Raw genomic sequence first — 18,588 nt, 5'->3', positions numbered from 1 at the left:
TTGAAAGCATTACTAACCAAAGCACCAGTTTTGGTTCAGCCCGAGTCGGGTAAAGAATTTGTGATTTTCAGTGATGAGTCATTGAACGGTTTGGGATGTGTTTTAATGCAAGAAGGCAAAATGATAGTGTGTGCTTCTAGACAATTAAAGACGCATCAGAAGAATTATCTGACACATGACTTAGAGTTGGCTGCGATTGTGTTTGCATTAAAAATTTGGTGACACGGGGAAAGCAAATGTAGTAGCAGATGCTTTGAGTAGAAAATCCTTAGTTGTCTATGAGCGATGAATACACGACTGACATTGTCTGATGATGGATCAATTTTAGCCTAGTTAAAGGCTAAGCCGGTGTTTCTTCAGCAAATTTTTAAAGCTCAAAAATGTGATAATGATTTACAAACTAAACGAGTACAGTGTGAGTCGACTTCTGATTCAGAGTTTCAGATCAGACTTGAGGATTGTTTGTTGTTATGAGGTAGAATTTGTGTGTCGAAAAATGTAGAACTTATACAGAAAATTTTACACGAAGCACACAGTCGTAGTTTGTTTTTTAATCCGATGAGTAATAAGGTGTACAGTGATTTGAGACAGATGTACTGGTGGTTGGGTATGAAACGTGACATTTCTAATTTCGTGTCGAGATACTTAATTTGTCAACAGGTTAAAGCTACACATCAAGTACCTTCAGGATTATTACTGCTGGTGATGATACTAGAGTGGAAATGAGATAGAGTTACGATGGACTTCGTATTAGGATTACCTTTATCTCCAAAAAAGAAAGATGCTATCTGGGTTGTTGTTGATCGTTTGATGAAGTCTGCACATTTTATTCTGGTACGTACAGACTTCTCACTTGATAGATTAGCCGAATTGTAAATTTCTGAGATTGTCAGATTGCACAGAGTACCAATCTCCATTATTTCGGATAGAGATCTGCAGTTTACATCATGATTTTGGAAAAAAGTTGTAAGAAGCTATGGGTACACGGTTGCATTTTAGCACTGTATTTTAGCACTGCATTTCATCCTCATGTTGTGTTTTAGAGTTCGAAGGTAATTGGAAAAAATATTTACCGTTGGTTGAATTCGCTTATAATAATAGCTTTCAATCGAGCATTAAGATGGCAGCGTATGAAGCTTTGTATAGTCGTAAATGCCGAACTCCATTGTACTGGACCAATCTTAGTGAAAAAAAGATACACGAGGTTGATTTGATCTGAGAAATCAAAGAGAAAGTGAAAGTGATTCGTGACAGTTTCAACATAAATTGTACACAAATTTGAAGCGTAAAGATATTGAATGTTAGATTGACAATAAAGTGTTTTTGAAAGTATCGCCTTGGAAAAGAATTCTCCGGTTTGGTCGCAAAGGAAAGTTGAGTCCGCAATTTATCAGACCGTATGAGATTATCGAGAGAATAGGGTCAGTGGCATATCGACTTGAATTACCGTCAGGGTTGGAAAATATTCGTAATGTGTTTCATGTGTCTATGTTACGACGGTACGGACCTAATCCTTCGCATATAATTTCTCTGAAAAAGGTTGAGATTCAGCCTGACATGTCGTATAATGAAGAACCAATCAGAATTATGGCACGAGAGATCAAAGAATTAAGAAACAAAAAAATAGCCTTGGTGAAAGTTATTTGGCATCGTCATGGGATTGAGAAGGCTATTTGGGAACTCGAGAAAGCTATGAGAATAATACAATATCCTGACCTATTTTCTAGTAAGATTTTCGGGGACGAAAATTCCTAAAGGGGGAGAGTTGTAACGGCCCGTTTTCAGTGAAATCAGAATAGTATTTTTTGGACCACAAATCTAATGTCAAAAATTTATTTTAATATTATTTTAATATCTACAGCACGATAATATAGCAGTATAAAAATTTCGTTGAGAAATTTTATCGTTTGCATGCTCAAACTATGAAAAAAGGCTAAATCGCGTAAAATGCAAAAGTTGTGTTCTATTAGCTAAAAGTATTAAATAGCTATAGAAATTTAAATGGGAGGTCCTTATATGTAATTAGACCATTAATTGAGTTAATGGATGTGCACGACTTGGTAATTGAGTAATTTTTAAAGTTAGGTAAGGGTAAAATGGTAAAAAAAGTAATTAATGATAAATAAAATAAAAGAAAAACCCAAAAAGCTATCATCTTCTACCATTTTCATGCCTTAGTTGATTCTCATCTTGGAGAAGAGAAAAATTTTGTTCCAGCCATTTCCCTTGCATATAAGTGATCCTTTGTCCTGTTTTTGTTGATTTTGATGTTTTCTTGACCGCTGTAGCTTAATCTAGCTAAATAGGGGACTAATTTGCAATATGGTTGAAATTTTAGGGTTTTTCCATGAGATCAATTTAGTTGCTTTTGAAATTTAATGAAAGAATATGAGTCTTTGTTGTTAATTAAACAATTTTTGTTAAGGGATTTTTTAATGAAATTACCAATTAGGGGTTAAATTAATAAATGTGAAAATTGTGTGTTAAATGTCTGAACTTGTGAACTTTATGGGCTACTATGAGCATGTAGTAAATTCGGCTAGGCTTAGATGTGGATGAAATTGCATGAATTTCATTTTACAAGCCTAAGCACTAAATTGTAAAGAAATTCAAAGTATAGGGGCAAAAAGCTAATTTTTCCATCATATGAATTTTGGATTGAATTGTAGTTAAATTTGACTATATAGATCAAGAAAAGCAACATTCGGATTTAAATCGAGGAAAAGACAAAGTAGTGGACTAATCGATCAATTTCTTCCGTATTAATTCGAGGTAAGTTCGTATGTTAATAAGCATTAAATTACATGTGTTTTAAATGCTTTATTATAATTGTGATGATACAACTCCAGAAAAATATTCAACGAAGTTTCGATGACGTAAGGATCCCGGTTGAACCTTAAGAATAGATAAGATACAAATAACATGTCATTATGGGTTACCGTGTTTTGGGTACTGGTCTTGTACGTCCTACCATTGGCTGCGTTTTTGACATGTGTTGCGGTTACTTTACAGCTTGTGTGAGCAGCACTGTGTAGCTACATCTTGATTGGCAGCTTGTGTAAGCAGACCCAGTGATGGCTCGAGAGTGAGCATCTATATGAGATGTGAGATAGATGTGGTTTTAACCATGTATTTGCACTTAGTGTGCGAGATACCCGGGTATCTAATAGTATTCCAAATGGTTCAACGGGCACAATGACGGTACGAAGTTATACGAGTTTGGTACGAACTAGTACAAATATTTATGTGAAATATGGAAAGTAATGCATATTTGATATGTTCATACATGGCTAATATGATTGTGAATTACGTGTTAGGCTTTGGGCCAAATGGAGTTAATCTATGTTTTAATTATACATATCTAAATCGTGTATGAATGGTAAGTTGTATTTTAGTTAAACGAACTTACTAAGCTTAATTGCTTACTATGTTTATTTTTTTTGTTTATAGAGCTTCGAAAGCTCACTTGATTTGGAAGTGGTCGGAGATTGCATCACACTATCAAACACTCAATCTAGTACTTTGGAATTTGTATATTTCAGTTAAATGGCATGTATAGGTGTTTTGGCTAATGTAGCCTATATGTCTTGTTGTGTTTTGGCCATCTAATTTGGCTTGAAAATGGTATGTGTTTGGTTATGTAAATATGTATAAATGATCTGATGGTATGTAGTGTATAGTTGTTATATGAATGCCTTGTTTGTGTTTCAGTATTTTAGGTACCAAATGGTTGAAATTGAGTTGTGGTATGCATGTTGAATTTAGGCACAATGTCTCATATATGTGAGTTTGACCATTTAGGTATATTTTGAAAGTGTGATTAGTATGTTTCAAAGTGGTCAATGGATGTGATTATGGATATCCTGTTGTATGTGTGGATAGTTCATGTGATAACTTGATATTGGTTGGTTTTGAATGCTTATCTATGACATGGTTGTATGTGCATTGTTGAGCTTAGGTTGGTACCACATTGGGTGAGAAATATGGCTTGGAAAATGGCCTATTTTTGTCCATACGGGTATAGACATGGGCGTGTATCTCAGCCGTGTGTCTCCTGTTACTTCTATAGATATTAAGTCAGTAGCTTCACACGGCCTAGCAAACGGGCGTGTGAGGCTATTTCAGAGTAGGAGTGTGCAAAATTTGGGTAAAACCGAAAAAATTTGATTAACCGACCGAATTCGGTTAATCGGTCGGTAAGGTCGGTTAATTATTTTTTGATTTTTTGGTTAATGGTTATTTCGGTTCGAAATCGGTCGGTTAATCAAATTTTTTCGGTTTAACCGAAAAAATTATTAAATTAAATTATAATATATAAATAGTCCTACTATTCACCTAAACCCAATCCAAACCCAAGTATCCAACCCAACCCAACCCAATCATAAAAATTACAAATAATTTAATAAAAATTACAAATAATTTATGTGTTAATTTCAAGACTTATGTAATATTTTTAATTATGTAGTGATTCAATTCGATTAATATAATTCGGGTAATTTGGGTAATTCGGTTAATTCGATTAATTCGGTTAATTCGGGTAATTCGAGTAAGTTTTAGCCAAAAATAAAAAATTTCCTTTTAAAAAAATTCGGTTCGGTTAACGATTAAAAATTTTGAAAGGTCGGTTAATTCGGTTAATGTTATTTCGGGTCGGTTAACTAGTCGGTTAACCGATTGAACACCCTTATTTCAAAGGGTATATAGCCTGGCACACGAGCGTGTGAGGTGGCCATGTGACCTAAGTCAATGAGTTACACAGGGTCAGACACGGGCTAGGATATGGCCATTTTATCCCATTTCGAATGCCCACATAGCCTGAGACACAGGCGTGTCTCTTGGTCGTGTGAGACACACGGCCAGGCCACATAGGCGTGTGTCCCTTGCACTTTAAAAAAATTCCATGTTTTTTTTAAAATTCCTTAAGTACTCGACTTAGTCCCAAACCACTTTTAATGTCTATTTAGGGACTATATGAATGAAATTGAATGGTTTTTAATTTGAATGAGAAATGAATTCAAATTGTATGATTGTTTGATTTATAAGTCTGGTAATACTTCGTAACGCTGTTCTGGCGTTAGATACAGGTTATGAGTGTTACAACTCATATCCGTATTGTAACAGCACAATTTTGATCCTAATCGAAACAGTGGTTTCGGGACCACAAATCTGAGTCCTAAAAATATTTTAATATTATTTTCTGTGTTTATTATGTGTGAATTTACTTGTGTGAAAATTTCGTGCTTTAATTTCATCGTTTGAGTGTCCGATTAAATAAAAAGACTAAATCGCGTAAAATAAAAATTTAGTGGTTATTTCTAAAAGGACCAAATAATGGTTGTTCTTTTAATATGAAGGTTTCATGTTGCAGTTTTGCCATTGAATTAATGAGTGGACGGCACTATGTATATATTATATAGTTTTTATAATAATTATAAAAAATAATATATTATAAAGTTATTATAATAAAAAAACAATCATAAGTTAAAAAAAAAAGAGAGCCATTAACATCTTTTAGTTTTCTACCAACTGAATGTAAAAGAAAAGAACAAGCTAAAGGGTTCGGCCATTGTTGAGTTTGATTAAGGTATGTAACTAGCTCGGTTTTTGATAATTTTTACGTTTTTGAGATTGTTGCTTCGTGATCTTCGAAACCCATATCTTAATTTTGTGAATTGTGGATAATTTTGAAATGTGCCATTGATGAATGCTTGAGTTTTATGATGTTAGTAGGTGGAAAATAAATATATGTTGTTAGATTTTCATGTTATAATTAGAAATTTTTGATAAAAAAGTGTATTAAGGACTAAATTAAGAAAAGAGTAAATTGAGGGATTAAAATGTGAAATAAATGGCATGCAAGGACCTATGTGAAACAAAGGAATATTCAGCCAAACTATAGTGTAATTGATTTGGAATATTTTGTGTTTTTGTACAAATTTGACTAAATTGTAAAAGTGTAAAATGTTAGGGGAAAAATTGTAATTTGCCCATTCATGTGTTTTTAGGCTAAATTGAATAGAATGGTGATTAAATAAGCTTAATTTGAATATGTTTAGATCAAGAATTAAAGAAATCGGATTTGGATCGGGGAAAGACAAAAGTGGTCAAGTAGTTGATTTAACAGTCGACGATATCTGAGGTAAGTCTATAAGCACATAAATGTCGTTAAATTTGATAATATATATATATGTTACATGATGAATGGAATTTTTGTGAATATAATTGAGTATGGTCGAATGTATATTGAGCAAATGAGCGATATTTCGAGTTCGATTCGATCGAGATACGTTGTCTGAAAGTCCCATACGAACCCTAGGAATAGATAGGATACATATGTCATGACATAGGATTTTCGGTATGTGTTATCGTGTAAGACCACGTCTGGGACGTTGGCAACAACTTGTGTTTACGTGTAAGACCCTGTCTGGGACAGTGGCATCGATATGTGTTTGCATGTAAGACCACGTCTGGGACGTTGGCTTTGTAAGAGTTTTCGACTATCCACGTATCCTTTTTAGTTCCAAGTGGTTCAACGGGCAATGTTAAGTGATGACCGAATGTGAAATTGAATTAATAATGTTCAGGTATGTATTTATATCATGCTATGAAATTTAAGGTAAGTTGTATATTGAATTGATGATTCAAGGTTGATTGATATATGAATAATGTGTGAGCATGTTCGTGATTATAAGTGATTTGGTGGTTTAGGGAGATCGGCCTATTATTATAGTTTTAAATTATAAAATGTTAAGTATACTAGTATTTGAGTATTTGTGCATTAAGTTTTATAAAGTTAAATGTTTACTTATATTTGATTTGGTTGGCTTGGTAAAGTAGTTTGATATTAACATTAAAATGAATAATGTTTGCTTATGACTTACTAATGTGTGTATGTTGCTTTTCATTTATAGATTTTGGAAGTTGGTTACGAGCTCGGGGACCGTCAGCAAAGTCTATCACACTATCGACATCTTTTGGGTACTTTGATAAAAAAAATTAAACTCGATATTATGGCATGTATAGGCTTGCTTATGTTTTTGGTTAGTTTTGGAACAGGTATATAAATGGCCATGCGAAAATGGCTCATTTTATTTTGATCGAGTTTGGTGTTTATGCATATGGTCTTAATGGTCATGGAAATGGGGTTTATAATTATTCATATTGAATTATGGTATAAGTTTGTGATATGATAATAAATGTGATATATATATATAGTTTGGACATATTAAATTTGGTTAACTGATTAGTATATGTATAATTGTTATGCATTAGATGATGGATTGATTTGGTTATGAGTTGAACTAAATTACCGAATGTATATATATATTGGTGCTAAATGAAATATATGTGTGGATAGATACTATCAAGTATAGTATACTTGTATCGAAAGTAATATATATTTCATCTTGTGATATGTATATATATATATGTTCGTGTATGCTTATTGATAAGGTTTTGATATGTGAATTGAGTAAACATGTGAAATGCTAAGTATATTATAAATGAAATGATAATTAAGTTCAGTTATAAGGTATGGAAAAATATTTGTGATATCGATTATGATTTAGGTCTATTTTAGAAGCGTGTTTTAAGTTATATATGAATGTATGAATTTGAATTTGTTAAGTGAGAAATATATGTACAATTTTAATATATGAATTAAGTATTATGCATGTCTTGGAAGTGTGTTGTGTTTCGCAAAAGATAGGAAATGATTATAATTGATTATGGTTTATTATAAATTCAATTATAATGTATAATTTGATTAATGGATAGGCTTGAAAGTGATAAATAATGTGTAGTTATATTCATTAGTGATGGGTAAAACAAATACATAAATCTATGATATGTTTAATTGTGATTTGTTATTTAAATGTTGAATGAGTGACTTGAAATGTGTTAAATATATGGTAGCAAATTCGACATTAGTACATGATTCATTTTGATGAGCAGTGAGTTTGGTGTAATATTATTTACCTATTTATGATCGATTATGATAAATTTTATCATTGAAAAATGCCTATGAATTGGTTAGGAACAAGGTTCTATTCTATTATTTGTAATGTTTGCTAATGTTGCATACATGGATTTAAATATGTTAAATGATACGTTTTGTTTTGACTTAATGAGTGAGTTTGTAAAAGTACATAGATTGTTATGTTTGATTATTAGCTACATATATGTATGTATGAATTAATTTAGTAAATTTTTATAAAGAAGATTATATTGTTTAGTACCTGAATTCAATTGAATGTCTGTAATGCATTGTGTTTTGTTAGGTAATGCCTCATAACTCTAATCTGGCGACGAATTCGGGTTAAGGGGTGTTACACGTATAAGGTTCATCGGCAATGTTTTGTGATGCTCAAATGTTATTGAAATGTAGAAAGTTGATTTATATTTTGTTTGAGTATCGACTCACCTATTCTGACTGCGTTTGATAGGAAGTTTTGATTATTGGACTTGTACTTAGGATTGTTTTGTTTAATTCGGTAAGCTTTATCATTTTATCATACGAAATAATTAACCTTTATGAAAGCTTACTCGTGTCCTTGTCTCTTTCTTTGTACATTTCAGTTTTGTGGAAATCAGGAGGTTGAGGGTTCTCTTGGTAGATTTTGAATACATTTTGGCTTGGATGGCATCTAATAAAAGGATTTAAGTTTGATCATAAAGATGCATAATTGTTTATGTTGAATAACTTATTATGCTTTTGGTCTTGATGTGTTTTACAACTTCTTGATATATATGTATGCATGATTCCAATTTAGACACAAGTGGATGTAGATGTTTTGAGTCAATTAAAAGCTTAGTTATCTTAACGTATGTTAGATGAGACTAAGTGTTCATAGCTTGGAAGTCTAACTAAGGTAATGAAATGTTAAGTGATAGAGTTGTGGTGTCTTTGATGACTTGTTGGTTAGATCTTTGGTTGATTGATTTGGCATGTTTTGAATGTTCATAAATGTATTTTGAGGCCTTGTGATCATGTGTTAGTAAGTTGGTTTAGGTACCTAAGCATTTGGAGTGTAAATGGCATGTTTTGGGTCATTTTTGGGCACACACGGCCTGAGGCATGGGCTACCATATAGTTGTTTGTCACACATGGGCAAAACCACATGAGCATGTGCCCCTAGCATGTTAGGTGCAGGGTTCACACAAGCGGGCCCACAGCCTGAGACACGGTCGTGTAACCCAAGTTAGTGAGTTACATAACCCATGCACACAGGCGTGTGAGGTCGTGGACGGGCATGTGAGGTCATGCACGAGAGTGTGGGATAGCCACACAGCCATGCCTTGAGCCACACGATTTGGGCTTAGTCACATGGCTTGGACACACGGTAGTGTGACCCCTGTTGTGAAAATTTTCAAATTTTTCATTAACCTTTTGATTTGTTTCGAATTGGTCTCTGATTGTTTCTAAACTATTTTTAAGGCTTTTCCTAAACTTTTTGATTTGTTTCGAATTGGTCTTTGATTGTTTCTAAACTATTTTTAAGGCCTCGTAAGCTTGATTTAAGGCTCGTAAGTGTATGTTTTATTGCAATATAAATGATATATGAATGCCGATAAATAAAGTGAAAATTTTTATGTTATTTAATATTGCTTGTTTGGAATTGTACAACAATACTCCGTAACCCTACTCTGGCGACGAATACGGGTTAGGAGTGTTACACATCATCTAATATCATCTGGTTATAGTCCTTGCTATCAAACTTCCGCATCAATTTGGCTAAACCACCTAAGATCTGGTGTGAGAACTCAAGCACAGTTGTCGTGGCTGCTAATCTTGTTCTTCATTCAAAAAAAAACCAAGCATGTTGATTTGGATCTTCATTTGTATGTGAAAAGGTGTTCAACAATCAACTACATGTCGAATATGTTCCTGCCAAGCACCAAGTAGCATATATTTTTACAAAGCCTCTCATGTTCAACTTATTCCAAGATTTACGAGACAAATTGTGTTGTCTCTTACAATGATGCATTTTCTTTGATGAACAAAAGGCCAGAAAACATGGTGAATATTAGCAAGAATTATGAATAAGCTGTATATTCTCACAGCTAGACCATTGCCATGTTACAAGGCGGTTGCAACCTCTTTTGGGTTTATTATCAAATCTATTAAAAAAAAGACATTTTTATGAATCTATTTAAAGGCACTAATTTATTATTATAAAGAACATGGTTTTCTGAATAATAATCTAATGGATCAACTTTTTTTTTTTGCGTTTATTTCCTCTATTTATCTATACCATTGTACCATTAATAGCCTTTAATTCAATAGCTCAGCTCAATTTGAAGCAATAGCAACTTACTAGGCTCTGACTTTTAATATGGAATTGGGTTTATGAAGGATTAAGTTGTTAAAAGCTCACAAATTAGTGAGGAGGATTTATGAAGCATTGGGATGAATATGAAAGGAGCAAAAAGGGAGCATTTCTCTATCTAAATCTATTCCTCCACAAGCCAAATATTTCTATGTTTTTAGAAATCATTGTTACTTTTGAGTATGTTTCTTGATGATTTTAATGATTTGAATTTTCATGTAAAATAATATTATTATTTTAATTAAAATCAAAAGCTATGATGAGTAAAAAGTATGCAACAATGGCTTGTTTTTTAATGTATTAACTTATTTTAAGCACTTGTATAAGTTTTGGGTGAAGTCTACTCTAATCCATTTCTTGATATTAAAATAAATACATAAACCATTTAACAAAAAAAGTAAATAACACATTTTTTTGGTGAAAATAAGAAATACCAAACTAATTAAATAATAGGTATTTTGAAAAGGAAAAACATTCTTATTCTTGTCCAATTCCATTAAAGTGCTCGTCATCGGATGAGAAGCATCAAACACTTGTAAAATATATGTTCCAATCAAGGCGTAAAAACCACTACTTTAGACTCCAGATCCAATCTCACTTAGCATCACGAACAATTCCTTCGGTGGCTGTATTTCCAGATTCTAATTGCACTACGCCATTAATGATAAGAAAAATCAGATCTTCAAAAGATTCCTCTTCAACGGGAGGTTTAAAGCTGCCTTTAAAATCTGCTCTAAGAGCTTAAAAGAGCTGATTCGCCCAATCTTATGAATTATTAGAGAATAAATTTGATAAACAGCGCAATCTCTCAAAATATGTAAAATATCCTCTGAATGGAAACCACAGGTGGGGCAAGAAGGGTCAATTGCTAAACCCCTTCTAACCCATTCCACATTACTAAGGAGCCTTCCTTGTAGAGCAGTCCAAATGAAAAAATCGAACCCGTTGAAGACCTGGAAACTTCCAAACGCTCTTCCATCCTTTAACATCTTGTAAGTTGTTTTGACTGAAAAACTCTAGCCAAAGTGTGGCTCATAGAAATTTTATCAAAGCCAGTAGATGGATGAGGAGGAAGAATACCCTTAATAAGCTGAATCACACTATCCGAAAGCCAAACCTAAAAAAGATCAAGGTTCCACGAATCGTCCTCAGTGATCATCTCATTAAGGAAGCAATCTGAATCTTGGTTATCATTATTCGGAATATGTTGATACAAAGGCCCTACACTTGGGATCTAATTATCCCTCCAGCATCAAATTTTATTTCCATCTCCAACGGGCCATAAAAGATTTTCATGAAGTAACGGCCAAACTTTAGAAAAAGAAACTTATGTCCTGAGCAATACAATCCGACAAATCCTACATCCTTGTTAGAAACAATGTTGAAACCCAGCTTCAAAAGAAAGGATATGTTTTGATACCTAGCTTCAAAAGAAAGGATATGTTTTGATCATGAAGTCTTTTCCACCCTAGACCACCACACCACTTTGGTTGACAAAATGAATTCCACCCCACAAGCAACATCTTCTTTCTGTTGTCCGAAGATCCCCAAATAAACTGCTTCACCAGACTTTCAATCTCATCACTAATTTTCCTAAGAATCATCATTGATTATATAAAATAGCTAGGGATGGATAAAATAACCAACTAGATAAATACGACTAGCAATGGAGACTTTTTTGGAGTCCCAACTGTGTAGCTTCCCCAAGCCTTTTCAACCACAAAATTTATAGTGCTATTTGTCAACCTTTGATGGAAAAGAGGAACCCCAAGGTAAATCCCAAGATCGTGAACTTTTTGAAAGCCAAATATAGAACTGATCATATTAGTTAAAGAAATATCCACCCCTTTAGAGAGAAAAATGTTGGTCTTCCTTGCATTAATAAGATGCCCACAGAAACCACAGAACCGATCCAGAATATTCCTTGCATTAATAAGATGCCCACAAAAACCACAGAACAAATCCAGAATATCTTTTATGATCCTTTATGATCCTACAATGCACCAAGTCCGCTTTGCTGAAAATAACTAGGTCATCTGTAAAGAACAAATGTGAGATAGGCGACCCATATGTATTGGGTTCCACTTTTCCACTGAAATAGTTGAATGAATCAAATGACCAAGCCATTCCATGCAAAGCATAAAAAGATAGGAAGAGAGCGAGCACCCTTGTCTGATGCCTCTGGCAGGTCTAAATTTAGACAAAAGAACACCATTCTACATAACCTGCATAGTAGAATTTGAAATAGAGGATATAATAACTTTACTGAGATACTCAAGAATACCTGTTGCTTAGAGAGTAGATAGATTTTATTCATGTCTCTCTCTAAGCAACAGGTATTCTTGAGTATCTCAGTAAAGTTATCTACTCTATCATAGGCTTTCTCCAGAGCAATTTTAATCGTCATCCATTTTCTTTTTTTTCTGACGTCTCATGGAATGAATTACCACTTGAGCGATGATAATGTTATCGGTTATATTCCTGTCTGCAATAAAGCCAATATGTTCCTGCGCAATAATAATAGGTTCCTGCGCAATAATTTTTGGGAAGACATGCTTAAAACAATTAGCAAGTACTTTCATTACCAGTTTATAAATGACAGAATAGAGGCTTATTGGACAAAACTATCTAAAGCCGTCTAGATTCGCCACATTAGGAATTAGAACAATCAGGGTGTTATTCAAATCAGCCTCAATAAAACCTCCATTAAACACCTTTTTGACCCAATCACAAACTGCCGCCCAATTTTACTCCACTGATTCTGAAAAAAGTGGGCATGAAACCCGTTACTTTTTCGAAGCTTTTAGAGGAGCCATATCAAAAAGGGCATCCTTAATTTCATCATTAGTGATCGACTTCCTTAAAAAATTAATATCACCACGCTTTAGCTGAGGAAACTTACTAGGAGGAAAAACACCAATATCACCAAGACATTCCCCATAGAGCTTTTGGGAAAAAGTATTCGCCTCAGCCTCAATAGCCTCCAGGTCAAAGATTCAATCCCCATCGTCATTCTGAATAGAAGTTATGCGGTTGCTTTTCCTTCTTTGCAAAGTTCAAGAATGGAAGAACTTTGTGTTACGATCACCCAAATACAGCCAATCACAAATACAGCCAATCACATCTCTCTTTTTGCTTTTAAAGGAGTTCTTCATGGTGTAAAACATTCTCAAGCTCCTGTCTAAGATTCAAATCCACCTGAGCTAACCAATTCGAACCAGAAAGATCCATCATTCTCTAAACATTAGCAATTTTAAGAACAATGTGTCTCTTTTTGGTAGTGATATGCCCGTAGACCTGTTTATTACACTCTTTTAAATTAAGAGTAAGCTTGGATAAGAAATCAGCCATGTCTCCAGCGACAACCCAATTGTCATTCATAAAATCATCAAAATCAAGATGTTCAGTCCAACCTTCCAAAAATCGAAAGGGTCTCCCTCTGGGTAAAATAACATTCGGATTTTGATTCAAAAGAAGAGGACGGTGGTCAGACTTGATATTAGGTAAGTGAGTAACCAAACTATTAGGGAAATTACGAATTCATGCTTTATTACCCAACGCACGATCTAACATTTCAAAAAGTGCACCCCGATTCCAAGTAAAAGGAGGCCCTATAAAACCCAAATCATGCAGCTCGGCTTTCTCCACAAATTCTCCAAACTGGGGACATCTCTTTCTATTAGTAAGACCACCAAAATTTTTAGAAGAATAAAGGATTGCGTTGAAGTCACCAATAGCAATCTATGGAATATGACCTGACGAAATCGAAGACCTTATGACATCCTAAAGATTTTTAAGTTTTTGCCGATTGGAGTTGGCTAGACAAAAGAAATAAAGAACGAACGTGTAGAGGACATTTGCCAAACTTTAGTCAAAATAAATTGAGGATGACTACGAACCACCTCGACACGGATGAAATCTTTCCAACTAAGCCAGATACCTCCAAGTAACCAATTGCCTCTACTCAATGAGAGAACTGGAAACCTAACTTTGCAACAATGCTATCAGCTTTAGCTCCACTGACTCTTGTCTCAAACAAACAAACAAGGGAAATTAACACTGGCACAACCCTAGCAATTCCAAGAAAAAATTGTAAAATTCATAATAATAAAACGAAAGGCTTAGGAATCATACCATTACTGCTGATGGACTAAATCCCCATGAATGGTTAAACCTACGGCTCCCGAATCACCATTAACATTTTGATTGGGATTTTGAGTAGAAAGGAGTTTCGCCATCACCTCCATGGACTCTGTTAAAGGAATCCGTGCCCTACCAGAAGATTTAAAACGACTCCCTCGTCCCCAAAAAGCATTTGAATTCTTATGGCTACACGGTTTTTGTTAATTCTTATGCCACCCTTTCTATCTGTAAAACCGGATTTGTCCGCACCCGAACTTGAAACTAAAACCAAACCCGGCTTCTCCACTGACCGATTCCCAGATTTAACTTGTTGATCAGAAATAATATTTTTTCTTAAAAGACACGGCAAAATGTTTTTCGGGGATCTAGAACACTTTCGAAAATTTGGATTTCAACTCATTCGGACACTTCGAAAGCTGGATTAAAATGAGCCTTAACCCTTTCTGAATTACCAGAAATAATATTTTTGGAAGCACCAAAATTTAAAGAATTTTGCTGATCACCTTCAACGCCCATTCCAGTAATTTTAGAAGTTTCCTGCTCACTACCTACATGTGCGCAAGAAAAAGAAATATTAGAATTTGATTTAAAAACTGGGCCCTCATTACTCTTACCATTTTTCGCCAATTCCATAGGACTTTTGCCCAAAAATTTATCCAAACTAGAATTAGATTTCTGGCCCAAATCTTTAACAAAGAAACATTCTTAGCAGGCCCTAAAAGGGCTCCATGGCCCGTAGCACTCCCACGGCCTGCTTCAAATTTAGGCCCAGAATTCCTTTTAACACCTATATTAGCCCTAATCTTAAGACCCCCATCACCGACAGCCCCTCTCTCCCTAACTTTCTCCCGCGAAAAATCTCCATTAGATACCTTCAAATCACTCCCCAAATCCCCAACCTGATTAAGCACCGAAAATCTAGATCCAAAAGAATCATTTCCACTGCCCAAACTCTGGCCTCTTATCACCATCGGTTCTGCCGCCAACGTCTCCTTGTGCCTCAACCACCACATTTGCAGATTGCCCCCGGGTTTGATCTACCACAACCGTCGGACAAAACTCTTTAACATGGTCATATTTGCCACATGAGAAACACACCGTCAGGAGAGCCTCATACTCAAGTTGTTGAACGGTATTGTCCACCATCACCTGCGAAATCAACGGTTTATGAAGATTAATAAAAACGGCCAAACGAGCGAACCGACCTCTGGTTCTGTTGTCGGTTTGAAAATCTAGCTTGACAACTTTCCCAATGAGTCCGCCAATAGCTTCTATAATTTTTCGATTGTACAGGTACCTCGGAAGCCCCGGCAATCGGATCCAAGCCAACACCACACTGGGATATGGCTGCAATGGATAAAATTCCCTAGTCCACGGTTGGACGGTAAGATATTGCCCGTAGATAATCCAAGGGCCTTGGGTTAAGACTTTGTTGTAATCGCCGATATCCTGAAACTTAAGATGAAAAGAATTAGCAGGTTTCCAAAGACTAGGATACGGTTGAGGAGAGAGTTGTATCCGATATTACGCCCTAAAAGCTTGAGAACAATCGTTAAATCCATTTCTTTGAAAAGAATAATTTTAATACGTTCCGAAAAAGCAATAGTAGGCATCCCGTCTACCATGGCCGTACTCACGTCCCCTTCCAGTAATTCAAAATCGTTTTCACGTCCCTCAGAGGAGCCATTTCGATCTGATACAGAGGGAGAAGCTTCTCCCCCCAAAAGCATATCCTTCCACGACAGTTTTGGAGACAGATCTGGATCTACAGCCATCACAGCAGTCTCCTCTTCCACCCCTTCCTTGAATCTAACTTTCTTTGTGTTCCGATCCCCATCGGAACAAAGCACACCATCGCCACTGAAACCGGAGTCTATGTTTAGTTTTTTTTATCACTCAACTATCAAATATATTATGATTATCGACATTATTGAGTTGTAAATTGATATTTTGTATAAAATATTCTCATTAATTTATGATATTTCTTCTTGAGTTTTATAGTTTTAAATGCAAAACAGCCTAAAGTGAGGGACCATTTTAAAATATATATAGTATTTTAATAATTATAAATGAAACGTTGCAAGTAATAAAACTATAATTTTTGTTATTAATCCAGAGTTATGACTATTCATAATAATAAATTGGGTGTTTTAAACACGGGAATTATATCACTTGATTTTTTAACAAATAATTATATCTATTCAAGTTATATTATTTGAATAATTATATCTATTTAAGAGATGTGATTATATAGAAAAGAAATTTATTGAAAATTATGGCTCTATGAAGAGATATGAAAATTTCTATAAATAGGAGTGAAATTTTTTTGACGAGATATAAAAACTCAAAAACAAAACTCATTTCTATTCTTCCTCCATCTTTTACTATTCTTAGATTGTCATGTAAAGAATTGCTACACAATTTTTATAGAAATTGATTTTCTTGTTATAATTTGCTCATCATTAGTAGATTATTTTCGTTAGTAAAAAGATAAATAGTTATTGAACTTCATTGTATCATTAAGATTCATTTCTATATAATCATTTTCACACGATGAGAACAAATATACTCTTAAAGATAGTGGTTAATGCACACTTGAAAGCCTTGTTGTATTGATGGGCTTTCTCTATTTAAATACTTTTTTATGTTCGGTCGATGTGTTTGAGATCTCACCAATAATTCAAAAGTTTCGCACTAATGATTTTTAAAGTTATATTTTATTTTGTAGTTTACCCTTATTAAATTAAAATTTATTTAAATATTTAATTTAATAAAACTTGCTAAAAACTTACTCTAATGAACCAGAAATGATATTAGATTTTAGTAAGGGTGAGCATTCGATCGAATCGAATCGAATCGAATCGAAAATTTTCGAGTTAATCGAGTTTTCAAATCTCATTTTATCATCCTAACTTTATTTGAAGTTTTCTCGAATCGAGTCAAGTGAGATGGAATTCTAATCGAATCGAATCGAATATATTTGTTCGAGTTAAATTTTAAAAAATAATTTTGGTCCTTTTAACCATTGTCACCCATCGTAATAAAATTTGTCCACCTTAATCAAATTTTTATTAACTTTATCACCTCATAATTCATTTATTAATTAAGGGTGAGCATTCGATCGAATCGAAAATTTTGAATTAATCGAGTTTTCGAATCTCATTTTATCATCCTAACTTTATTTGAAGTTTTCTCGAATCGAGTCAAGTGAGATGGAATTCGAATCGAATCGAATCGAATATATTTGTTCGAGTTAAATTTTAAAAAATAATTTTGGGTCCTTTTAACCATTGTCACCCATCGTAATAAAATTTGTCCACCTTAATCAAATTTTTTATTACCTCATAATTTATTTATTAATTTTTTATATACTGGTTAGCTTATTTGTTTGCTTAGTTGTTTCAATTATCTTCGGATTCTTGTCACTATGTATTTTGGAATTAAAATATATTAAATATAAAAATATGATTTTTAATAAAATTTATTTTAAAAATAAAATTGAAATTGATACCAATATAAAATTTTAACACTAATATTTTATGGCATAATTAAGAATTCAATTTTAATATAAATATTCAATATGACTAAACAATTCAATAATATAAATAATATAAAATGTGAAATTTAATTTAATAATATAAATAGTATATATAAATAAAATTATTACTATTTATGTTTAGTGATTTTTTTGGATAATTTTGATTTTTATTTGAGAGTAAAGGGTGAGAAGTAAAAGTTTAGGGGAAAATAAAAGTTTTGGGGAATAAAAGTTTGAGGGAAAGTAAATAGGGGGAGTAAAATTTTGGAGGGAAAATATTTAAAAAAAATTGGAGGGGGGAGGGTTTGGGGTAGATGGGAGGTGGGAGGTGGGATGGGAAGAGAATAAAAGTTTTAGGGGAAAAGTGGGAGGGAGTAAAAATTTTGGGGGAAAATAAAAGGTTTTGTGGGTTTTTTAGAGTAAAATTTTGAAAAAAATAATGAATGGAAGAGTAAAATTTTGGTGGGAAATGGATTTTGGGTAGATTGGGGGGTTGGGAGGAGAGTGGAGTAAAAGTTTTGGGGGAAAAGTGGGAAGGAGTAAAAGTTTTGAGGGAAAAGTAAAAAAGTTTGGGAGTTT

General features: G+C 33.8%; 2 long non-coding RNA genes across 2 annotated transcripts; one reads left to right on the top strand and one right to left on the bottom strand.

The window, feature by feature from the left end:
• Window positions 1–2,781: 2,781 nt before the first annotated feature.
• Window positions 2,782–7,210, top strand: LOC128041338 (uncharacterized). The gene is made up of 2 exons (XR_008196194.1): window positions 2,782–3,201; window positions 6,912–7,210. It is a non-coding gene; the product is annotated as an uncharacterized LOC128041338 (long non-coding RNA).
• A 3,481-nt stretch (window positions 7,211–10,691) lies between these two features.
• On the bottom strand, window positions 10,692–16,430 carry LOC128041337 (uncharacterized). The gene is made up of 2 exons (XR_008196193.1): window positions 15,769–16,430; window positions 10,692–15,620 (listed from the first exon to the last, which is right to left on the bottom strand). It is a non-coding gene; the product is annotated as an uncharacterized LOC128041337 (long non-coding RNA).
• Between the last annotated feature and the right edge of the window lie 2,158 nt (window positions 16,431–18,588).

Source organism: Gossypium raimondii, chromosome 5 (genome assembly GCF_025698545.1).
Source record: "Gossypium raimondii isolate GPD5lz chromosome 5, ASM2569854v1, whole genome shotgun sequence".
Classification (NCBI taxonomy): domain Eukaryota; kingdom Viridiplantae; phylum Streptophyta; class Magnoliopsida; order Malvales; family Malvaceae; genus Gossypium; species Gossypium raimondii.
This window is presented reverse-complemented; position numbering and strand designations above follow the sequence as displayed.